This window comes from Lagenorhynchus albirostris, chromosome 16 (assembly GCF_949774975.1).
Source record: "Lagenorhynchus albirostris chromosome 16, mLagAlb1.1, whole genome shotgun sequence".
NCBI lineage: Eukaryota > Metazoa > Chordata > Mammalia > Artiodactyla > Delphinidae > Lagenorhynchus > Lagenorhynchus albirostris.
In genome coordinates this window covers 19,207,957-19,234,939 of record NC_083110.1, presented here as the reverse complement: position 1 = coordinate 19,234,939, position 26,983 = coordinate 19,207,957, and the positions used below count along the sequence as shown (strand labels likewise).

Here is a 26,983-nt window from a genome sequence, read left to right as displayed (position 1 = left end):
TTTTCTCTACACCCTCTCCAGCATTTATTGTTGTAGACTTTTTGATGCTGGCCATTCTGACTGGTGTGAGGTGATACCTCATTGTAGTTTTGGTTTGCATTTCTCTAATGATTAGTGTTGTTGAGCATCCTTTATGTGTTTGTTGGCAATCTGTATATCTTCTTTAGAGAAATGTCTATTTAGGTCTTCTGCCCATTTTTGGATTGGGTTCTTTGTTTTTTTGATATTGAGCTGCCTGGGCTGCCTGTATATTTTGGAGATTAATCCTTTGTCAGTTGCTTTGTTTGCAAATATTTTCTCCCATTCTGAGGGTTGTCTTTTGGTCTTGTTTATGGTTTCCTTTGCTGTGCAAAAGCTTTGAATTTTCATTAGGTCCCATTTGTTTATTTTTGTTTTTATTTCCATTTTTCTAGGAGGTGGGTTAAAAAGGATCTTGCTGTGATTTATGTCATTGAGTGTTCTGCCTATGTTTTCCTCTAAGAGTTTGATAGTTTCTGGCCTTAGATTTAGGTCTTTAATCCATTTTGACTTTATTTTTGTGTATGATGTTAGGGAGTGTTCTAATTTCATTCTTTTACATGTAGCTGTCCAGTTTTCCCAGAACCACTTACTGAAGAGACTGTCTTTGCTCCATTTTATATCCTTGCCACCTTATCAAAGATAAGGAGACCATATGTGTGTGGGTTTATCTCTGGGCTTTCTATCCTGTGCCATTGATCTATATTTCTGTTTTTGTGCCAGTACCATACTGTCTTGATTACTGTAGCTTTGTAGTATAGTCTGAAGTCAGGGAGCCTGATTCCTCCAGCTCCATTTTCTTTCTCAAGATTGCTTTGGCTATTCGGGGTCTTTTGTGTTTCCATACAAATTGTGAATTTTTTTGTTCTAGTTCTGTGAAAAATGCCATTGGTAGTTTGATAGGGATTGCATTGAATCTGTAGATTGCTTTGGGTAGTAGAGTCATTTTCACAATGTTGAATCTTCCAATCCAAGAACATGGTATATCTCTCCATCTGTTTGTATCATCTTCAATTTCTTTCATCAGTGTCTTATAGTTTTTTGCATACAGGTCTTTTGTCTCCTTAGGTAGGTTTATTCCTAGGTATTTTATTCTTTTTGTTGCAATGGTAAATGGGAGTGTTTCCTTAATTTCTCTTTCAGATTCTTCATCATTAGTGTATAGGAATGCAAGAGATTTCTGTGCATTAATTTTGTATCCTGCTACGTTACCAAATTCATTGATTAGCTCTGATAGTTTTCTGGTGGCATCTTTAGGATTCTCTGTGTATAGTATCATGAAGACAGTTATTTAAAAACAACGACGTTCTCTTTCTGCAGAACAAACATTAACAACTCAACCTTTATTCCTGTTTTATTATTTTCTATCCCTTGAAATGTGAATCATTTCTGTCTTTCAAAATTTGCACATAGAAGATGCTCAGCACATTTTTAATGTTTCTTTTTCGTCTATCCATTAAAATACAGAAAGCAAACCTGTAAAAACTAAGCAAAAAGAAAACAGAAACAGAACAAAAAAACCCAAGGTGCATTTTACTGAGGGACTATAGTCGTCCCTGGTAAATTTCTCCTGACTTTTGTACGCCTATTCCTATTTTAACATTTGCTTCTTAGTCCCCGAAGATGCAAGAGGACTTCTTTGGAGATTTCTGGAACTCTTTCTCTGTGTAGCTTCCTCCTTTCTGGTGCAGTGACCCACAAATCCAGCTATCTCACTCCTCCAAATTTGACCTCTCTCCACAGCTGAGTAAGACTTCTATGCTCTGCTTGGGTTTACCTTGTCTGCAGCTAGGTCCAGAAAGTGCCTCCAATGTTTGGTTTGTAAAATTATAACAACTCTGTATTTCTGACTTAGAAACATTCAGAATATAATTATTCCCATGCCTCCAACATTTGAATGGGTCAGATAAGGACTCTGCTCAATTCCACCTTAGTTCCTTTTAAATCCTCAAATCTGGTTTAAGAATGATGATAAACTAATTGAAGCAAGCTGAAGACAAACAGCATCCATCAGGTTAAATGATGGCTTCTCAGAGCATTTTGTCCACAAAATGAATATGCAGATGGCAAGTCAAGAAAGACCTTAAATGTAACACTTAATGGTTAAAAACATTTGGTTTGAATTTAGAGAATGTGGCAGTTTAATTTATTGAGACAGTAGTTTGTGTTTTGTTCTTAATGCTGTTAGATTTATTTTTACCTCTTCTGTCATTTAAAATGCATTTAAAAAAAATTAAAAAGAATCCAGTCCTGTGGTGTCTTACCTCAGAGACATTTGTGCTGCACATTTGAAAGCAGAAGTTACCAGGAACCCATCAGCCAACTTACTTCTGGCTTTTGCTTGTTCATGTCTGGGCTCAGACGAATTATGGTGGGTTGTTTTGGAAGGACAATGTGAGTGCTTGGATTTTAGAAGATGGAAATGATCAGAAAGGAGAGAGGTTTTTGAGAATTCATGGGGACTGGTACAAGGCCCGTGAGAGATCTCAGTTTGGGAAAGAAGCTCCCTGCTCTCTCCCTGTTCCGGTGGGAGTGGTGCATTAAGTGAGATGTACCACCAAGAACAAGTGACCAACACAACCTTAACATTCCCCTCACCTTGACTACACTTTAGACAGGTTTCTTTTTGTCCTTGACTTCCTTTATCTTAGGGCATTTACTTTAGAAAGCCTGCCATTGTAAATTGTTTCTATGACCTTTGAGATGTAAATTTTCTCCTGGCCTACAGCCAGTTGTACAACCCAGGAATTCCTTTCCTAAAACAGGGAACTACTGGTTTGAAGTATAAGAAATGTAGCACTCCTGTTTCCCTCTGTGGGAAGAAAGGGACCTTTTTAATCAGTGCCAATTAGAAAACATAGATGGCCTAATCACATTGACTAATATCCTCAGGAACTTTTCTACAGTCTCAGCCCAGCACTTGAAAACTCTCCCATCTTTGCTTCAGTGACACTGAGTTAAATTCTGTATTGAGGTCTCTCCCCACTATCACAGTAGCTCGTTAAAATCTGTCTTCCCATTTTGACAAGTATCCCATGTAATTTCTCTTTAACTCAAGTCTCCATGTTTTGGTAAAAATCTTTTATTCCTCAGGTTGACACTAAAGTGGAACTGATAATGTACAGTTAGCAATGTTCAATGTGTTCTAAAGATTGGAGGACCCTTTCCAAAATGCTCAGAACTGAGGTACTCCTTCCATGACCTTGCATAAGTCCCTGGTAGTTGTCCTTTCCCCAGGATTTGTTGTTTCCCTGAGAATTTTTCTTCACAATGTCTTGTGATGTCTTTTTATTCAAAGATTAGGACTCAAAGACTCCAGGAGGCCCATATGTAGATTTCTGGAACTCTTTCTCTGCATAGCTCCCTCTTCTCTGATACAGTATGTCACAGATTCCAGCTATCTCACCTCTTCAAACTGAACTTTGATCCTAGACTACCTTTTCAAGAATATTTGTTTAGCAAACAGACTAGAAAGATAGAGGTTGTGGGGCTCTTTAGCAAAAGTTAGGGGTTTTTTTTTTCACTGTTGAGTATGATAAATATAATGTTTCTCCCTACAGCAAAGGTCAGGTAGACTTACTGTACATTATAAAATGTTTGGTTTCCCTAAGCTCGGGCTCCCTTTCCTGTGGTATGATTCAGTGTGTGTGTAGGTGTCACCTGTCCTCTTCATATTGCCCTGTGGGAACTGGGGCTTGAGAAATTGCTTCAGTGCTGATACTGCTGGGTGCTGCTATTGCTGTGAGCAACAACTGTCCTTTGTTTCTGACCTAAAAATCTCAGGTCTCCTGCTAGCATCTGTGAAACTGTGACAAAATAACTTGTTAGTTTTCAAATAGTGTATTTAAAATCTCAGATAATTTACAGTGCTTGGCACCCTGTCCTTCACCTTTGCAATAATTTTTCCTGACTGGAAATATATGTTTATGTATTGCTTTGATGCTTACCTACTGTTAGGTAAGCTTGATAGGATCAGGAAATGTTTTATCTTTTATTTATAACTATATGATCAAAACGATCACAATAAGAGATCAGAAAATTTATTGAATGAATAAAATAAGCATAAATGCCATATACATTCTCTCTCAGGGTTCTATTGAATATAAAAGTAAGTCATTCTGGGAAAGCATTATGTAATCTAAAGTTCTATACGAATATGTTAAACATGTTTCCTTTTTAATAAAAAAGTATGGCTTTAGAAGCTGATAGTTCTGGGTTCCAAGTTCTGTCTCTTTCTAAGCATGTTTTTTTGTTTGTTTGTTTGTTTTGGTTTAACAGATTACTCAACCTTTTGGAGTGTTTATCAAATAGCAGCAGTGCCTACTTCAGAGAGCTCTTATTTAGAGGCAATAATGATTCATTAAAAACTAAGCAGTGGAGTGCCATGTTCAAAATCGTTATTTATTACAGTTGTTGTGGCAGTAATGCGATATGCCAGTTATATTGGCTTTCTTGACTGGAGTAGAGAGAAAGATAAGAAGTTCCTACTGCTATATGTATTAGTAAAGGATGGTTTCGTTGCAAGCAATAGAAAATAAATATATATTAAATAAAAATTTTAAATTATAATAATAGTTTAGAGATGCAGAATAAAAAAAAGGTGTATAATTGGGGATTTGTCACTTCATCATTAATTTTCAGATTGCCTCCGTTTCAAATGTAAATCCTTGAGACAGGTACTCTAGCCTAGCTTGTATCAGCAGGTATCTATTTCCGAATTACTCAGTTTTGGACAAGAACTCAAGGTCAGATATTATAGCCTGGGCACTAGAAAACGCATAGCATATACACGTTTCCACTGGTTCAGCATAATCTAAGAGTATTATTTGGAGTTTTCTGGTAGCGGTAGGCAAATGTTAAAATGTAAAGACTTTTAAAAAGTTTATTACTTACATAAAGCACTTTGGTAAAATAAAAATCAAACTTTGAGAGTATGAAAACTATGTTATTATGGTTTTAATCATGGAAAAATAGTATTTTGAAATTTAAATCTTGGCATTTAGGGCTTCCCTGGTGGCGCAGTGGTTGAGAGTCCGCCTGCCGATGGGGGGGACACGGGTTCGTGCCCCAGTCTGGGAAGATCCCACATGCCACGGAGCGGCTGGGCCTGTGAGCCATGGCTGCTGAGCCTGCGCGTCCGGAGCCTGTGCTCCACAACGGGAGAGGCCACAACAGTGAGAGGCCCGCATACCGCAAAAAAAAAAAATATATATATATATATGTGTGTATATATATATCTTGGCATTTAAGTAGTTCTTATAAAAGAGTATTCACTACAAGTTGTAAAAAAATACTATATGCAGTTAACTAATGAGAGTATAAGAGAACATTAAGAAGAAACATAATAGAATCATTGATAATAAGTTGAATGAGTCTAAAACAAGCTACAAATTTTATATCAGTTTTCATTTTCTGATTTTACCAATATTTCACTTTACACTATGTTACTTTTAAGGATTACCAGCAAGTCCAACCCTTTTTCACCAACAATCTTTAAACATTAGCAATCTACCAAGGTATACTACCTATCTCTAATTATTATTTTTTGTCCAGTTACTTAATAAAATGGATAAAATTCTGATCCCCAAAAATAAACATGATTTTCCCTGAATTATCATTTGCAGAAAGATCTTCCAACATGTAATAACTGATTTTTTTTCAAATCTAAATTTTATTTTTTATCTCTTCAACAAAGACAGCCCCAAACAATTAAAAATTATTGAGGCAGAGCCTGGAGTTTGGCCACCATGTAAAACAGCTTTAAAGGACACTATTCACATCCTAGTCCGTGTGCACAGGACCCCCTCCAGCTGTACAGAGGAGAGCCTGGCCAGCTGTTCATGATGGCCTTGGTCTGGAAGGTAAAGTCATTGCTTTTGGAGATAGAGTTATTTATTATACTTGCATTCTTTTTTTTTTTTTTTTTTTTTTTTATTTTTTGCGGTACGCGGGCCTCTCACTGTTGTGGCCTCTCCCGTTGCGGAGCACAGGCTCCGGACGCGCAGGCTCAGCGGCCATGGCTCACGGGCCCAGCTGCTCTGCGGCATGTGGTATCTTCCCGGACCGGGGCACGAACCCGTGTCCCCTGCATGGGCAGGCGGACTCTCAACCACTGCGCCACCAGGGAAGCCCCTATACTTGCATTCCTGATGTGATCATAATACATAATGTAAATGCGATGATAGGTCATAAGCTTGGAAGATGGTTATATTTGCTCACTTCTTCGCACAAAAGAGTATTTTTTCAGCCATTTTATCTAAATGCATCAGTATATGAGAGACGCTTCATTTTGTATTATTCCTTATTTCTGTCTCTTCCCCTCTTTGTTCACATTTAACAATATGTCCCTTTTCCATGATGTTACAAGTATCTGTTAAATCATAAGGTCAAACGTATTTTTACAGGGATATCAGAAGACATAGATTGTTATGTATAAAAAAGAAATGTGTGTTTTATTTGGGGATTTTTTGTTGTTTTTGGGAACAGAATGTCTCAAGCTAGGGGAAGGAAGAGGGGACCAAGACCTGCAGCAAAGTCTTAATGATATGCAGAGATCCAAACTGTGGATATACCATGCTCCATGGGACAAGGGCTGTGAAGATAGCCCGCGGAACAAGGAACTGAAAAAGCTAAGACAAGGATTTTTACGATTCACATTCAATTTACATTGGTTGAGTGTCTCTTTTGTTAAAGACAGTATGCTGATCCCTTTAACAATACTATTTATACATTATTTAAAGCCAAGATACACATCAAAGGGAGCAGTGTGCCAACTGGCCAGGAGCAGGGAAAATTAGAATTAGGCAGGCAAGAAAAAGAAATGCATAAATGGTACAAAGTAAAGCAAACCCAAAGATTACAACTAGAGAGAGGCTTGAAGGAATTAAAAGGAAAGCCTAAAGCCAGCAGGACAGCTGGGACTCACCAGTAAAAATGATTTTCACAATTATGATGGTGATAATGATGATCATGATTATGGTAGCACATACTTACGCATCAGGTGCTAGACTGTACGTTTCATATTCAATGCTGCATTAAACCTTACAACAATCCCACAGTGTGGGTAAAGCGTAAGCTTGACGATGGGTCAAAATGCCAGCTTTATTACTGGCAGTTGGATGGATTTGAGAGTGCAATGAACCCTGTGAATAAACTAGACTCCTAATGGCCTTCTTAATAGGTTTTCCTCAGAATTAAACTCACCCATGCAGCTTTAGTCACACGCTGAACATCTGCTGTCACCCAAGAGAGTAGATAAACTAGGTGATGGGTCTATATACTATTTTCTCAGTCTTACAAATATATACATACTCTCTTTATTTGAAGAGTAGGAGTAAGAAGTGGAAGACAATTGTTTCAGTTAGAAATTGCATTTGAGTACAATTAGCTGACATTACCAGTGACTTAAACATCATAGTGGTTTGGGTTTTTATTCATGACAAGAATTTTGGAGGTAGATGATTACTGACCTTAGAATATCAGGGTAAGGATGTTGTGATTCTTTTGGACTTGCCCTAGGAGTTAAAATATGGCTGCCTAAACAATCATCCTCATGTCCCAAAGCTGTTTTTAGAAAGTAGGAGAGACTTAAACGTGGAAATAAAAGTTCACATGGAAGGAGTAGGTTGAGGGATGACATAGACGAGGAAAAGCATGCGGCATATGGAGATCAGAGAGGAAGCTTGGAGTGCACAAAGGAGAGTTGGGAGTAATCAGATTGAAATGAGGGGAGACTGGAGTAATTGGTCTCAAATGATCACAAGGGCAGAATGCAAAGAAAGACACTGGACTTAAATATATGCATCCAGGTATGGGGATTATTGTGACCATCAGGAATATAGAATATCAGTTATTTTATAGAAAATAATAACTTATCTAAATTAGCACACACACATATATATATATATATATATTTGTATTTATATTCATATAATTATTTTTTCTAACTCAGCAACTACATCTGCAAATGACCTTACTCAGCTGATTCCACTGACTATTCATAGGTGACTTGGTTCCAGGGAAAGAGGGCAGAGTAAAGCCCTGATATCCCACTGGGTCAGCTAGACTGTAGCCGAGACGCTTCATGGGCAAAAGAAATAAGGGCCTCCATGCAGAGAGGGGTCTGTAGGTGAGCTTAAAACTTTCCAAGGAGTATTTCTTTTTTTTTCTTTTTTTTTTGCGGTACGTGGGCCTCTCACTGTTTTGGCCTCTCCTGTTGCGGAGCACAGGCTCCAGACGCGCAGGCTCAGCGGCCATGGCTCACAGGCCCAGCCACTCCGCAGCATGTGGGATCTTCCCGGACCGGGGCACAAACCCATGTCCCCTGCATCGGCAGGTGGACTCTCAACCACTGCGCCACCAGGGAAGCCCTCCAAGGAGTATTTCTAAGTATACTCCACAACACTTTCTACCTCTTTTATATTTCTTTTAGTATATGGTCCATATAGTTCCTAAAATGTAAATACTTAATAAATATCAAACTTTATGAAATAAAAGAAGAACATATTAGTGAATGTGATTTAAATACCACTCTCTGTGTTATTTGATAAAAATCGTTGGGAGCTTTTGGAGGTGGTTTTCATTACCTTGGCAAATGGAAAATTCAAATATCCATTCCAACAGAACACCTTAGAAATTAATCACTGTACATTCCTAGACTGTTCATGTCATTGACATTAAACCAAACTAATTGGATAAATTAAAAAGGAATTTAACAATGTTTACAAGTATTCCTACAAAATTGTGTGATGAACAACCCCAAATGAACTGAGGATAAGGTAGAAATGGCAAAACTTAACTAACCATAAATTTATTTTGAGAAAAAAGAATTAAGTTATTCAAAGGCATGCCTTGGACAATCAGATATTAAACTATGAATACTTATTTGAAGCATCATTATTTTCTCTTTATTTTAATGTACTTAACATAGTCTTTCCGTACCAGAAATTTGGCGCATGAATTTTATTTCATTGTGTAACTGATCATTAGGCTATACTGATAAAATTGTACTGTTAAATATGAATTTCTGAAGGAAATAAAATTCTGTTTTGAGAGTGATGCAAAAGTGAACTCTTCTGCTTTTGATAATGTGTATATTTTATAAGCTTTTATCTATCTCCTCACTATTTTTAGACCACTAATCATTCTGCTATTTAACTCTGTGTAATGAAAGTTATGTATAATTAGGTTTATTCTGTAGTCACCAGTTCATGAGAAAACTTCACAGATTTTGACAATCCAGACAAGGTAAACTTGTATGAAATCTTTTTAAAAATATTTGTTGACTGGATAATTGAAATCTGAATTGAGTATTTGAAGTTAAACAGGTTATGATGTTAAGATGAGGGGAGCAAAAGGGTGTCGGACTTTAAAATCTTTCCAAAGACTGGCTTAAGGATATCATTTATTTGCTTTTATGTTTTAGATTTTTATCATGTTGTTGGGAACATAGGCTTTAGCTTTTCCTCTACTTAGAAGAATGAACTTGTAACCTTTGTTTAGAGGGCAGAACATTACACAGTAATTTTCTCTGTGGATCACAATGTGAGTTAACAAGAAATTCTTAACAGGTTTGGTTTTTATCACCTTCACTCTTTTCTATAACATCTGGCCTGAAATTTAAGCAGGTTAGTAACAAGCTTTGTGGTATATATCTGAAATACCAGAAGTAATTAACAAGTTGTATATAAACATGGATCTATTTTTTATCAATTTTCAAATAACAACATGTAAATACACACACACACACACACACACACACACACACACACACATTGGTGGGAAACAAGTCATTTGGAGCCACTTAGCTCTGAGTTGATTCAAATACAGATTCCTTTAAAATTTGTCATTCAACTCCTTTCAGTCTCTCTTTGTCCATAAAAAGAGAATAAGCCCTACCTTGCATGGTTGTGGTAGACGTTAGAGGTAGAATATACAAAACCCCTTGTACAAATCTGACCCATATTTGCACCTCATTGTTGTTTTTAATAACAAAATAGGAACAGGATAGAGGATATATTCTTCTAATAGTTGTTAGAAATTGTAACGTCAGAATTGGGATTCCTGAAACTTTTGTAAATCCAGTATTTACTCACAAAATATTTGTAGTTAAGAGAGAAATTACTTCTTTGTAATGAAAAAACTGGAACAATACATTGTTTTTTTGTAAAATTGATCACTAAGTCACCATAGTTCACTGTTAATTGCCTTTGAAAATTTTGACCTTTCCCTTCTTCAGTTCTTTCTATATCTTCCTGAGATGAAAGTACAGCCCATGAAAAAGTGAAAAAGGAACACACTACTCACCATGTTGCTGTCCTTCTCTTTTTAATGGACCTCACTTTTGCGTAGACATGAGTAATAGATAGCAAGAGCAGATGCTTGCTTATAATATGATTTGTTTTTAAATTCATTGGGAACTCTCATTTAACCCTCCCCAAAGCCGCATGAAACAGGAGCAAATCTTAGACTTAAAAATCTGGCAGACCTGTCACTTACTAGCTGTCCAATCTTGAGCCGGGTTTTTATTTTCTCTGAGTCTCAGAGATACTGCTACCCACAAAGGCTTTAGAAGCTCAGCTGTTCAGCTTTTCCTTACACCTGAACATGATTCTACCCATGCCACTTTTAGGTAGTGTGAGTTACCACAGAGGGAAAACACTTAAAACCAGAATGTCAATAAGAGCAACAAACTCTTTGATGTTTGCCTTGCTCTTAACCAGATAAAAACGTTAAGGTAGCTACTTTTATGCATTTGGGTTTTCAGTTCCTACCTCGTCATCTGCTCTGCAAGATCTGTGGAGCATCAGCCTTCTTTGTGTATCTGTACATAAAATATTTTGCATAAGGTGGACATGCAGTTACTTGATGCTAATGATTCTGGGATACACTGTGCCTGTATTATGGCAGGATGTGGAACATCATTGCATTTGGAGCCATAATCTATGTAAAAGTGAATCAGTGCTATTTCCACAAGAAAGAGTTAAGTTAAACATATACCAATATTATTGCCCAACTGGAATATGGCCTGGAATAATCAGGCATAAATGTTTACTTTCTGTATTGTCCTCTGCAGACGATGGTGGGAGAGGCCAGGATGAACACATAGTAGGACATTTGAGAAACTGAATTTACCATAGCACAGATTTCCAAGGAAATCTTGCCATATTTTGTACCCAGTTTTCTGGAACAATTATTATGCATCATTGCCCAAAGGAAAGCAATTTAGAAAAATACTTTATCGTACAGAGATTGATGGTGGTAAAGTACTGAACTAAATTTAGAATTAGAAGACCTGGGTTCAGTCTGCATAATGTTGAGCAAATCAACCTCTGTAGGCCTCAGACTTTTTCTGTTCTGTTAAATGAGAATGCTACTCTTATACCTAAATCACAAAATTACCATAAAGCTCAGATGATACCCTGTGTAAGTATTTTGTAGACAAGAAAGTGGTAAACTAATGGAAGATATCATCCAAAGTTTAAGATCTGTTGTGTGCAAAAGAAAAAATGAAAATGTTATTCTTTGTGAGAAAGTCTATAGTCTGTTGAGAGTATATTAGGAGATTTTTTTTTTTTGCCCCTAAGTTTCCCATTTATAATAATATTATTATCTAGCCTTAGTGACACAATCTTGAGCTCCAGAAACAAAAAAGTATCATTAGTAAGGGGTGTGTGTGTGTGTGTGTGTGTGTGTGTGTGTGTGTGTGTTACTGCCATGCTGACACACTTAAGTATTTCAAACACTGTGGCAAATTTTTGGTGAAAAGTCATGAAGATTTTAAAATGAGAGCAGAGAATAGTTCTAGGTTTCATTGTTTTTTACCCAGAAATATTCATAAAGTTAGACCTAAAAAAAGCTAAAATTCCCTTTAAAATGCCTGCATGAGCATATTTGCACAAAATAGAACTTTTGTGTTTCTCCTTAAGCAGATGTGAATGACAGCCATTTTACTATTTGCAAATGTAGTGATTTGTACAGAGACTTTTCCATGGGTTAATTGAGAGTATGGGCCAAGTAGAAGACATGTGAAGGGGCTAAAATAGAATATTAAGCTATTCGGGTTGTTTACCTTTTAGATAATTTGCTATTTGCCACGAGTAGAATAAATAACAGTTATTAAGGAAGAGCATATGTTGACTTCAAATCAAGGAGAAGCCAAAGCATTTTGATGAACTTCAAGCCATCCTAATTATTTTGTTTTAAAGCTTTTAAATAAATAATAAGGCATGAATTTTTATGGGTGTTTAAAATATAAGTAAATTAGTCTTTCCAAGGGTTGGCCAAGAAAATTATCTTCACTGACATAATGTGCTTTTAGAAAGACAGATGATGAAAATGTTCTAATACAGAATGAAAAAATAATGATGATTTTAACTATACACCAATCTATGTAAATATCACAAAAATGTGAATGGTAGTATTTTATACTATTGGAGGCATAAATAAAGATTTTAAGAGTCACAGGTTCATAAGCGTAAAAAATTGGTTAATTTTTGTTTTATGTTTTTAAGTTGCTATTTTTTTCAGCTATTAATGGCTAAAATGATACCCTGTTTCAGGGATAAATATGTTATCAATAGTCTGAAGTAAAGTCATTTGGAATAATTGATTCCATGAGATATAAATTTTCAAAATTTAAACAGGAGTGCATTTTGTTTTTAAGTTTCAATAATTACTGTTTTTAATTTATGGAATAATTTTCAAAATTTAGGAAAAGACTAAAATTGCAGGATAAAAGGAAAACATAAAACATGTAAAGTATGATCAGATCAAAAAATGTGTATTAGTTTATAAGCAAGAACAAGAACAAAAAGTACCCACCTTCAAGGGCCTGGCCATTCTCTCTGGAGCCATGTGAATATTTTCATAAAACATGATCTGATGGATAGGGCACGTTAATTTTTCATTTGCAAGAAAATATAGGGTTATAGCAAGATGTAAAGCATAAAAATCCTGCCACCTACAGTAAAAACAAAGGTATGATTTAGACATGGGCATCCATGAAAACACTGCTTAGATGAGACTTCAGTCCTGAAAATTAGGGAGGCCGCTTGGTGATCCTATCACCCTGTGTTCCAGGCATGTCTCTGGCACCAATGCCCACCACTGAGAACATTTAACCCAGCAGACAGTGAGTGCTTAATGGAGTTGAGAAGCAGCATGAATTTCTTGCCACATTTGACAAGGAAGTTCAGTCTCAGCTAGTAAACCTTATTTAGGAAACAAATTTGTGTATTTGCAAAGGATATGCTTCAGGCAGTGTCACAAAATGAATTCTCAGGAAATAAACTAAAAATGAAACTCAGGTCTCCCGACCAATAAATTACAGTGCCTATGATTTTTATGAACTTTATAACAAGTGTCAAAGTTTGCAAATTACAATCAACAATAGACTTCATTTATTTTCACTCTAAATCAAATTTAAATATGGTTTTGTCAGTTTAAGAAAAAGAAACAGCTAATGAGAAAATAACATCAGGATTTGAGGTATCAAATGTTATCTCTGAATAAAAGGAAGTTTTGGAGATGATTGGAGCTGCATATATACTTTCTTTTTTCTTTTTTTAACATCTTTATTGGAGTATAATTGCTTTACATTGTTGTGTTAGTTTCTGCTTTATAACAGAGTGAATCAGCTATACATATACATATATCCCCATATCCCCTCCCTCTTGCACCTCCCTCCCACCCTCCCTATCCCACCTCTCTAGGTTACAATATGCAATAAAAGCATTTGTAAAACCATGACTAAAAATTTACTTGTTTTCATTTGTGAAGCAAGCCTTATTTTTTAAGCTTTAGTATACTTCCATTTAAAACAGTTAACTTCACCTAAACAAGTAATATGTGAAAGTTTTGAGATCAATAGACTGATAAAGAGAACTAATTTTAGCTTTGAAAGTTTTTTTTTTTAATTACTTTACATCATAGGAGAATGTGTACTTTAATGCATGCTCCTTTACGAGTGTGTAAAAGTCACATGTGAAATATTCATTGACACGGCTGTTTTACGGACAGGAAGAAAGCATGATGTTTACCAGAAACCATTCTTGCTTCCTGCTTTTCCCTGTACTAGATATGTAATTTCAGGCCTCTGTTTCTTCATATATAAGCTGGGAATAATAGTAGTATTTACCTCAGCAACACATGTTCAGTAACTGTTCCTAGAAATATTATTTTTGTAATTTGGGATCTTGAAATAGATAAGGTTTGCTTCAGTTAGCACTTCTTTTCAGCCCTGAGTTTTAAGCTCATTGCCTTACATCCCTTCAGTGCCAAAGTCCCTTAAGTACAAAGTTGCAAGAACTTCTAGAAGTCCACTTATCTTTTTTATTAATAAGGGCTGTTCAAATGTACCTTTGTATGCAGAGTTTTCAGACATATGGGTAACCAGTCTCTAATTTTATTTTGAAACTCCGCTATAGTCTTTGAACCAAATATTACTGTCAAGCCAGAGCCCACGAGTACACATTTTTTGCAGCAGTGTAAATACTCAATAGTCTTTATGGTGAAATGATGTTACAGCAGCGTCTTTCCCTTTTACCCTTGCATATGCTGAAATGAGATCATGAAGTTTTGCCCTTTAAGTGTTGTTTTATTGTTGAATGGAGTCTGTATGAGGCAGTATGGCTCAGTAGAAAAACAATAGATTAGACGCAACTATAAATTCTCTTTCTGGCACCACCTCTGATTCACTAAGCCTTCTGTGCTATAGCCTAAAATGCATCATTGAGAAACACCAGTGCCTAAAGCTGTCATTTGGCTTTCTGTATTGGCAGTAATCAGAAGATACTGTAAATCTGTGGCAGTTAAGAAAAAAAAGACTCAGAACAGGGAGGAACCTGATTGAATGTCTAGTTAAACCAGCTCTGTTTTCAGATGAAGAAGTGAGGAGGCTGAAATTCAGGGAGGTTATATGATTTGCTGAAGGTCAAACCACAGAAAACAAAGTCCAGGTGGCTGATGTCCAGTTCTATGGTCTGAACCCTATGGGTTATACCAAATGGAAGCTGGAAAAAAAAATCAGTTAAGTATCTGGGCACTGTATACATGTATTGCTTAAAATCTAGAGTTTTTCTAACATTCTAGATTTTTTTTTTTTTTTGGAATTTGGGATCATGTGATAATCCAAATGTAGTAATAATTGACAAGTGACAGATTGGCCAAAATACATTTAGTTGGGTCAGGATAGAAAAACCACTATGTGACTGGATACTGTCAACTGAACACTCTTGCTGAAACTTGGGATCTGTAGCTCAGAAGAGTCAGTTGCAATGAACTGATAAAGCAAAATGCAGGGGATAGGAGAGAGAATTCACCTTTATTGTTGAGAACTTACCATGTGTTCATCACTGTAGCAAGTGCTGTATATAAATTGTCCCTTTAAATGAAGTAGACAGTTCTCTCTGAACTTGTGGCATCAGTGTCAGAGTCATCCTTCATCCTCAGATGAAACTTTTAGCCTACCTGGACCTTGGGTTCCTTATTTGTAAAACAGGCAATTCCTAAACTGACTACTTCACTAACTGAAAGACTTCAGCTATGAAAGCAGCAGAAAAATATAAGGCACCATCAGAATTTTAAGTCATATGATTTACTTTTCTTTCAATTGATTCTTTGTGATCGTTATATTTTGCTTAAGGGAATTTTAACTTACGTTCGCCGATATCATGTAGGACGATGGGAGGAGCACAACATAGGATTAAAGATTTATTAAGGATAATTAACCAAATGTGTAGTACACTTGAGAAAACAAGGTTGACTCTGTTTACTTCACGGTGTTTTCTTTTTTCTTTCTTTTTTCCTGGTCTTTATGTTGAACACACTATCAGCACTGTTTTGCACAAATCATTTTCTAGAAATCTGCAAAAGTACTTGGAAATTGATAAGGTGTAGGCAATAAAATTAATAAAACCAATGAAACTTGAATACCTAGGGGCATAATATTTGTCATTCTAAGTTGGATCTGTTATTTTCATGTTGTGTTTCAGTCAGGATACTTGGACGCAAGCGAGAGAAACTAATAACTTAGTTATGTTAAACCACGGCTCAGGTACGAGGCAGGAGGTGAAGATCAGGCTGCCAGAACAGGCAGGGACCAGGGAGAAGCAAGAGGAGGGCTGGGAACCATAAAAAATTCAAACAAAAAGTTCAAATTTTTTGTTTATTTTTTTGCTATTGAAAAATATTTAATATATCTCACATACTAGAGTGAATATAACGTATGTTACTTAAATAATATTAATAAATCAACTAAATATCTATGGACTTACCTTTACTGTATGACCGTCTCTTCTCTCTTAGAGTGACCTGAATTTTGTGTTGATCGTTTTCTTATCTGTTTTTATAATTGTACATGTTTAAAGTAACATAGTAATACAATACTTAGATATGTGTTTGCAGTGTATGTGTGAGGATATACTTCAGTATTATTTTATTTTTAAAGATTTATTTTTTATTTCTCTGCAACCTGCTTTTTTCACATTTTGTTTTCAAAACACTAATGCATTCATTAATCCAATATATAAATATATCAAAATGTATTCATTCTGCTGCTGAAAGGAGCATATAGACTATTGGGACATTTCTTCTTCTTTTTCCTTCTTTGTCTCTTCCTTTCTCTTTTTCTATTATGCATAAAGGTACCGTAAACACTTTAGTTCTGGTGTGTCTGGTACAAAAGTTTTTAAGGATTCATACTTAAGAACAAAGGACTAGTCTTGGGTTATGTGATTGTTCAGATTTAAGAGGCAATATCAAGTTGTTTTTCAAAAGATTTTTTCATTTTAGGCACCAAAAAGTAATGAAGGCAAAATTCAGGTGTTCAATGACTCTGTGTAAACTGAGATTTTGAATTTTTGACAGTCTATACCATGTGAAATATCTAATAATAACCTGTTTCCAATTAGCATTCTCTGATTTCCTGTGACATTAAGCACTTTTTAAATATGTTTGTTGACATTTCCTTTTTCTTCTTTTATGAAATGCCTGTTTGACATTGAACCATTTTCCTATTGGGTTGTTTTATTGGTTTTATGTATTTTATCTTTTCCCATTTTGGATTTGCCTTTTCATTCTCTTTATGATACTATTGAAGAAAAGCTCAGGATTTGTCATTTTATGTCCTTCTTTCAACTGAGGGCTTAAAAATATTCTTTTATATTTGCCTCTGAAAGTTTCAAGTTTTGCCTTTCTCATTTAAGGTCTTAATAAATTTGAATTTTTTGTATATTGTGAGAGAAGGATTTTATTTTTGTTTTTTCCACTTGCATAGACAATTGTACAAGAACTTTTTTTTTTTTTTTTCGGTACGCGGGCCTCTCACTGCTGTGGCCTTTCCCATTGCGGAACACAGGCTCCGGACGCACAGGCCCAGCGGCCATGGCTCACGGGCCCAGCCACTCCGCTTTATGTGGGATCTTCCCAGACCGGGGCACGAACCAGTGTCCCCTGCATCGGCAGGCGGACTCTCAACCACTGCGCCACCAGGGAAGCCCCTCACAAGAACTTTTTATTAAAATGCTCTTCCTACTCTATCGATGTGCAGAGCCATATCTACCATATATCAAGTTTACGTAAACGCACAGTCTGTACATAGATCTTTGTTTTGTACCAGTAGTCCACATGTCCATTTCTATTATTTTACAATGCATCTTAATTGTTCTAAATTTACAATACCTTGATAACTGGTAGGGAAAGTTTCCATACCTATGGGCTTTTCTTTTTTCCAGAGCATATTACTTATTCTTACCTTTGTTCTTACCCTTTGTTGTGGTTGGTTTATTTTCTAATTTTTATGCTTTTAGTTTTATTTTCTCTCATAGTAATATACAGGCAATAATAAAGAGAAATGGTGTTAGTACATATCCTAATTGTTTTTATCTTATTTTATTTCGAAATTATGGTTTTAATTTTTCACATTTGAAAGTGATATTTACTGTAGATCTTTGTGGATGTGCTATACCAAACTAAAGATGTTTCATTCTCCTAGTTTGATAAGAGATTGCATCATGAATTATTGTTCATCTCTGTACCTATTGAGAAGATTATATGTAATTTATCCTTTCATCTGTTAATGAAGTGAATTAGAAAATTAATAAATGTTCTAATTTTAAAACAATCTTGCACAGTAGTCTTCCTGAAATGGATTTAACTTCGGCATGGTATATATCTTTCTTATGTGGTGACAGATTTTTGCTTGCTAATATTAGGATTTTAGTATATATGTACATGAGTGACAACTAGTCTAGAATTTTTTAAAACTTTTTATTTAAAAACAATTTTATATTTACAGAAGAGATTCAGTGATAGTATAGATAGTGAAATTCCCCCATCCCCTTCCACTAGCCTCTCCTAAAGTTAACATCTTACATTATCATGCTACATTGGTCAAAACTAAGAATAGTATTGGTGCAAGGCTGTTTACTCAACTACAGACCTTATTCAGATTTCACCAGTTTTTCGACTAATGTCCATGTTTTGTTCCAAGATCTAATCTAGGATCTTACATTGCATTTACTTGCCATGTCTTCTCAGTGTCCTCCAAAATGTGGTAGTTTCTCACAGTTTCCTTGTTTATCATGTCTACTTACTCACCAGAAACCCACTGTCTTGATTACCATAGCTTTATAGTAAGTCTTGAAGTTGGGTGGTGTCGGTCCTCCAACTTTGTTGTCCTTCAATATTGTATTGGCTATTCCGGGTCTTTTGCCTCTCCATGCTAAGTTTAGAATCCATGTTAAGGAGAATCAGTTTAGAATCAGTTGGTCAATATCCAAAATAATGTGCTAGGATTTTGATATGGATTGTGTTATCTCTAGATCAAGTTGGAAAGAACTGACATTTTGCCCACATCGAGTCTTCTTATCCACATACATGGACTATCGCTCCATTTATTTGGATATTCTTTCTTTTCTTTATCAAGAGTTTAGTAGTTTTCCTCATGTAGATCTTGCACATGTTTGGTAGATTTACACTTACACATTTCTCTTTTGGGGGTGCTAATGTAAATAGTATTATGTTTTAATTTCAAATTCCAATTGTTCATTGCTGGTATATAAGAAACCAATTGACTTTTGTATATTAGCCTTGTATACTGAAAACTTGCTATAATCACTTTTTATTTTGATGAGTTTTTTGTTGATTCTTTGGTATTTTCTACAATAACAATCATGTCATCTGCAAACAAAGACAGTTTTGTTTCTTCCTTCCCAATTCATATGCCTTTTATTTCCTTTTCTTGTCTTATTTGTTACCTGGGATTTCCAGTATGATGTTGAATAAGAGTAGTGAGAACAGACAGCCTTGGTGTGTTTCTTATCCTATTCCTAGTTTGCTGAGAAATCTTACCATGAATGGGTGTAGAATTTTGTCCAGTGCTTTTTCTGCATCTGTTGATATGATCATGTGATTTTTTTCTTTCAGCTTATGGATTTTGATACCAATGTAAAAGTTGCCTCTTACTATATAAAACTCCTTTTTTAAAATATATGATTAATTATATTCTGAACCTACTTTTTTTTGAATTTTATTTTATTTATTTTTTATACAGCAGGTTCTTATTAGTTATCTATTTTATACATATTAGTGTATATATGTCAATCCCAGTCTCCCAGTTCATCCCACCAGCCCCCCACTTTACCCTTTGGTGTCCAGACGTTTGTTCTTTACATCTGTGTCTCTACATCTTTTTAGAATGTTTCTTTCCAAGTTTATACTTCCATTATTTTTCCAGAAATTATTTTAAAGTTTTCTATTTCAAGGATGAATCTATTCATTGGAATGATTCTAGTTTCCTCCCTAATGAGTATATAGGACTAGATTCACTCCCATCCCATATCTACTGCCATACTTTCCTTTCTTGTGTAAGTTCACACATAAATTCACAGAATATATCTTTTCACACATTAAATTTCATTAATGTTTTCATTCAGTGAAATGATGTAACACTGTGAGTCTTGTTCAGTACAGACAAAATTGGGAATGTCAGTTTCCAAAAGTAACAAGAAAAAGAAAAGACAGTCATTAGTATCTTGGGTATGGATTTTCAGTGGAGCAAGAAAGACATGCCTATTTCTTTGTTTGCTTTCAATTTAACACATCCATTTTTTTTTAATATATTGTTCTGGAGTAATTCCACTTTTCTATTTGTTATTTGTGTTTGTTAATCAAGCTTTCAAACTCTGTTGGATTGTGACTTTTCAAAGCCTGGGAAAAAGAATGACACTTAACCAACATTTTCTAAAATGTCAAGACATTTAGGGAGTTAGGATCTTCTTGAAATCCGTACAGATAATCTTCCCTTGGATTATAAGCATTACACAGTTCCCCGTAGTTTCCAAAATCAGTCAACAGGCATGATCAGTTTTTTGTTTTATTTTGTTTATAAATTCCAACTTTAGCTATTTTAAAAACACATTTAGGAATAAACAGAAAAAATGTGATGACCATTTTTAGAGAGACCTTGCTGTGTAAATCTAGTACTAGGAAGAGGAAGCAGAATTTCATGCTTTTGTTTAGAAGACTTCATAGTCATTTAACATGGAGATGAATCAGAATATGAAATTCCTTTATGGTTATAATCAATTTGAATAACAGCTGAGAAAGTATAATAGAAATCATACAGTTTTACCTTTATCCCATAAAAGTCATGAAATATCCTGACAGGGCCATTTCATCTACTTGCCTCCTCCTATACATCCTTTAAAATCTCTTTTTAATAACGGGTTAATTTCCCTACACACAACCCAAAAATACTCTTAGTGGGTTTGGAACTTACCTCTGTGTTTGTTCTATTTTGGTTGAAGTATAAAACAGAAAATGGAAAAAAAAATCACTGTTGATTATGATAATCATTCAACATCGAACTCCTTACTTATTATCTACAATTTTAGAAATAAATCCCCTGCATTAAGAAAGATATTGAAAAAAACAACCCAATACTACAAAATGTTACTGCCACCTCCAGACTGTTTCCTACTAAAGCAAGGGACAGTGAGAGATAATATTAATAAGAGTGCCCCACGTTCCATATTACTACTTCCTCAGATGACTGGGACTTTTGGCTGACAGAACTTGGGACAATTATCTTGTCCTTTGTGTTCAGAGATGATGTGCTGACAGGTTATTTCCTGAACAATAACTGAAATGTGTGACCTGCTGTCCTTGCCAGGAGAGAGACTATTTTGTCGTTGACAGCAGCAGTCACTGAGGGGAGAGCTTGACATTTGTGGCCTTGTAGCCTTTGGGTCAGCAGAGTCTGTTTTTGATTCCTTCTGGCTGCTATGGTATCCTGACTTCTGTCTTGTCTTGCTGACTGTTACTGATGCTGCCTTGTTGCAAATGGTCTCTGCATGCATCCTCTCTGTCCTAGCCCCCTATATGTACAATCACCTCCCATGTTGTGCAATCACAGCCTTTCAGTTCAGGTGCCATTTTCCCTACTAGCTTAACAGCGAAATAAGTTAAGCCCCGTTCCAATGCAGATAGAGTCACATGCAGATAGAACCTGAGTTACTCAGCTTTCCCTGCTGGAAAGTTGGTTCTACTACCATTGCCTATAAAGAGACTACTAAGTCAATGATTATGCATTTTTTAACCTATTTTTAGACTGCTTGAGTAGGACATTGCTCCTACAATGCATTAGATAAATGCAGTTTCATTAATGAATGCTGAAAAAAGAGAAAAGTCTTACATTGATAAGCCTCTGTCATAATTTAAGAGTAACAACAGTGTCAAAAATACTTCCATCTTACATTTGAAAACTCATTTTGATTTCTGTAGCTTTTTAGGATACAGTACAGATATTCCTGCAGTATATATAGCTAATCACCTGAAGGACAAAGCTCCTTCTGTCTCAAGTCTGTGAAATGCTATCAGTAAAAATACATTTAATTCTGACGACCACGTTCCTCTTTGAAACTATAGGAAAATTAGTATGACACCAAGCATATGTATCTTAATGTACACGTTTCCCTGATTCTCCTTCTAACTGTCTCTCAGCTCAATCTCTGTCACATTGGCTAACTCCACTTCCACATATTTCCCCCAGATGAATATCTTCTTCACAGTTCCATGATTTGGCCTACTGTCACAGCACCAAATGTCATCTCTATGCAAATGCTTGTCAAAACTCTCTCTGTCTCTCATTCTCCCCTTCTCCCTCCCTCCCTCCCTACCCCTCCCCATTATCTCAGTCTCCTTCTTGACTGTCTGGTAGATATCTGGACTTGAAGGTAACCCCTAAGTCAACATGAGTAGACTATCCTCTTTCTGAGACCTCTTTTCCTCCTGGCTTCTTTATGATGATAATAGTTTCCCCCACTTCTTCTAGATATCCAGTATCAATACCTTAGTTGTCTTGGATTCCTTCCTTTCTTTTACCTCTTGCATGTAGTCAGTAATAAAATCTTGACATTTCTATCTCAGTACCAAATGGCTCAGCCTTTCCATTGCAAACATCCTCACTCAAATCTTTATAAACTTTTTGTTTAGCTTTGCTCTAAGTCTCCTAACTTGTCTTCCTGCTTCAGTTATACAAGACAGTTATACACCACTTCTAAATCAATTATGTAAAGCAGTGCTTTCCAAACAATCTTTTTAGTATTGCAACCTTTTATTCAAATGAAATGGAACCCAAATATATAAATCAGAGCTGCTTTCTTTGAAGCAGGGATTGAGTATGGGATCTCACAGCTAGTCCCATTCACGCTTCTCTTTACCTACTGCTCCTCTGCCACCCATGATACTCCCTGAGACACTCTCATCGGAATGTAGTTGAGAACCACTGTTAAAACATATTCTTAAACAGATTAATCATGACCAGATGATAAAACTGTATTTCAAATATGCTACAAAGGTAGAAGCTTTAGAAAAAGTAAATTCAAATGGATCATCTTAATAAAGATGGTTTATGGCGGAAAAAAGATAATTAGATAAACATTATTAGATTGTATACAACTATACCAAAAATTCAACAGGCTCTTAGCATGATGGTTAGTTGAGGTAGGTTGAAATTCCTAGAAGAGGTCATAACCTTATGAGTATCAAAAAACTTACACTGGTTATTTTATCAGGAGTGTTAATTACTTCCCAGAAAAAGTGATGAATTATATATAAGAAATTTGTCCCAACTCTGGTAGGAAATGATTTTCTTTCTCACCACTAGTCATGTTAGAATCTTACTCAAAATTTCCAAAGGCCATTAATTATCTACCAAATGAAGAACATAGTCTTTGGCTTGGAATTTAATAAAAACCTGGTATGAACTCAAATTAACTGTTAGCATTTTTGCTATTTTACTACTTGTACAGTTATGACCGTGTAAACCCTACTTTTGCTTATTTCTTAATCACAACCATTCTCTGTAGTTCCTCATGTTCTATTCTTTGTGTAATATACTTCTCCCCCAACTTGCCTTCCTATGTTTCTCTCTTTATATCTTAGTCATTCTACAAGGCCTAAGGTTTTCCATGTCACCTCTTTGATGAGAATTTTCCAAAATATCTTTAATTGGATATAATCTCACCATTCTTTTAATGTGCTTCTCTTATTGTAGTTGCCTTTTTCTGTCTTGTTTTCTACAGGTAATAGGAAACATGAGTAAATATATAACAGATGACTTACTGAGATCACTTTATAATACATGTTCAAAACCTGCCTTTGTGGCCCCATGTAGTTTGCTATGTACTTGTTGCATCACCAAACAGACTGTTAACCTTTTAAAGGTAGGCTTTCAAAGTATAAGGGATAAAGGTTGTTTTTTAGAATGATTTTGTGGACCATCTTTTACTAGTTATGCAGTTCTAGGCATATGTATTTAGTCTCACTGAACCTTGATTTCTTCTTCTTCAAATAGAGCTAATTATACATATAGGTAAATAGATATCTATTGAAATGATTTTTTTTCCCATAGTAGAGAAAAAAGCAATGCACAAAAATAGCCTGAGATATGAGAGTTTACTGGACATCTGTGGGAATCTTGAGGACAGTTGACACCTAAGCACAGTGATGAGGTGCTCTGAGGAGAAAGAAGCAGATAAATCTAAGACTATTAAGAATAAAAACAACAAAAATGCTTATATATACTTTCTCTCTCTACTTCTCCTGCAGATTCCTGATAACTTTTAGAGAATTCCAGAGTGAGAGGCTTTTCTCACCTCAAAGGAAAGGTTTTCAGAACATTTCTGCTGACCCATGGAATTGGTGTTAGCTTTGGGTATTTCGGGTTTTATCCTAATTAATCCTCTTAACTTCAGACCTTTGTCATTCAGTAGTATACTAAATGTACTGCCTGGGCAGTATAGAGGCAAAGCTACTCATTTCAGGGGCAGAGCTTTAGTGAACAAGAACAGGACAGATTTGAAGAGTGAACTTTTCCATAGGGAGAGACCCAACTTAAATGCTCTGCAACTGATTCAATAATTCTTTTAACTAATGGTAAAGTTACTAAGTGCATTATTTCAAAATAAATTCACTACGAGTTCTAGTTGTAAAATTAGGCAACTTATGAGGTACTCTCCCAGTCCAAGAATACATAGAAGTAGGATTATTGAATTATAAGAACTTGAGCTAGAAAAGCATATTCATTCAATGCACAATTACTGAGCAACTGCTATGTGCTAGAAACGTATTTGGGAAGCTAAAATCTGCAGGCTTAGTGACTGACTGAATATGGAGGGTGGAGGCTACGTAGGGAGAGGCAGGAGTAAATTTGGTGAGAGAAGCTGATGACACAGAAGGTTAGGACACGCACACACCTTCTAAGTACCTTATCTTTGTGGAACGTAAAGTAGAGTGACAAATGATAGTGTATCAGGCACAGAGCAGAATACTAATCCAATCTGAGATGTGGGTAGAGAAAAGAGAAAGCCACAAAAGGCTCCCTGAACAAGTACTCTCTGTATCGACTCTTTAAAAAGAGAGGAAAATTACTGTAATGAGGAACATGAAGAAGGGCATGCCTTAGAAAGGAAATAATGAACGAATATAGAGAGGTGTAAATAAGCTAGCTTTTTGGGAAGGCTATAAGCTGTTTTGAGTGTTCGAGGCGTACAATGACAGATATGAAATTATTGGAGATGGAGCTAAAGGAGGAGGAAGGAGTTAAATGGAGGCAATGAATTCTGTGACTAAAATTTTGAATATCATCCTTTCGACAATTAAGGGTCCACCAAGGGGTCTTACCAGGTCAGAGAAATGGTGAGCATTGATGGTTAGAATGATTGCTGTGATAGTAGTGGGATGGATAGATCTGAGAACTAGATATGGCAGAAGAGTTAGGGAGGCTCTCAGCTCAGTCAGCATGAGATCTGGTAAGGAAGACCTGGGGTTTCCAAAAGAATTCCAATTCAAGAATTATACAGGATGCAAAAAGAAACCATATTTGATGATCGAGGGGAGATAGAGGTAGACGGCGGGGAGACAAGAATGACTCCCAGTCATCTTGTTTAGGGCCTTGGGTAGATGGTAGTCACATTTGCTGAGATGGGAGATACAAGAAAGATGGCAAATTTGGGAGAAGAAGGTGATGACTTCATTTTTGTACATGTTGAATTGAAAGGTAACTTACAGTTTACGTAATTTGAGATACATTGAAGGCCACACATGTGAGGCTAGGGAGAGAAATGAGAGCCAAGTGTAGTAGTTTGGAAGTTCTGTTTGTATAGGTAGTAAATGGAATGTACAAGAAAGAACAGATGTATCTCATCTAATGCAAATACTTTATTTTATCAATAGCATAGTTAGCAATCAGCATTTCAGTTATCACAAAGAACAATGTAATTTGGGTTAAAGTGTAGGAAATGCATAGTTTTGCTCTTAAGCAACCCAGGATAAAGATTTTATAAAATCATACAATGGAGTCAATTAGGTATGTTTGGAGAACTCAAGACTTTTTAAAGAAAGCATGTACTGTACATATTTTCTATTGTAAAAGGAGAAAAGACCATTTAGGATTTGGTGTTTGATCTTGGTTCCAAAATCCCTGATATTTTATGTCTTCGGTTTCCTTTGTATGTTTATTTTCTGAAGATTCTCTTAGTATTTTAAAGGTAGTCATCCTACCACATGTCCTTGTTATTGAGTTAATATCACAAACCATAAAAACATCTTTTAAATTTAAGACACAAGTATAAAAGAGAACCCTTTAGTGTCAATGGGGGCATATTTTGTGTTGCCTATTTATTGCTAAATATAATACTAAAACTTCTTCTCTTTTTCCCTCCTAACATTTGAATTTAAAAATATATGGAATAGAGTGATCTCAAACATCTGTGTTGAATTATATCTTTTATTCCTGTTTAGCTTAGAGAAAAAAAAAAATCACTGAGCTAGGCAGAACAATTAAAATAAACAGACAAAAAAAAAAACCCTCAAAACATGTCCATCAGTATAAAGAGTAGTGGAAATAACACAGGCTTTGGAGTCAGCAGAACTATGTATAAAAGTCGGCTCTGTTAATTATTAACTATAAATGTGAGCAGCTATCAAAGTTTCACTTTTCTCATCTTTAAAGTGGGATTATTTTTAGGATTAAATTATATTACATTTAATCAGTTATATCTCTTCAAACCATGAGTAACAGAAATTTTTACAGGCTATATATCACGAAGTCCAGTGTTGTTTAATTCACCAGTTCATTAACACTAATAGAGATACATATTTTTTTTTCTTTGCTATTTCGATATGACAGCTTTCTCTTTGTTGTAAGATGACCACAGCAGTTCTTAGAAGTCACATCCAGATAGGAAAATGTCCAGAGAAAGAAGAGGGACCATCTCTCCAGTATTTCTCTTTGAGCATGAATAACTTTCCCATAAATCTTCCCCCAATACACTTCCTAAATCTCATTGGCTAGAATAGGGTGTCAGGTTCTCTTTAAACCAATCACTGCCAAAGGAAATGATTGGGTGATAATCAGAATTTACCTCTAAACTGAGAGCTGCATCACCTTTCTGCTGTTTGG

General features: G+C 35.6%; 1 protein-coding gene across 1 annotated transcript in view; it reads left to right on the top strand.

Moving 5' to 3' along the window:
* Positions 1-26,983, top strand: part of CTNNA3 (catenin alpha 3) — a 1,656,790-nt gene that overhangs the window by 1,297,795 nt on the left and 332,012 nt on the right. The gene's annotated exons all lie outside the window — the stretch shown is intronic.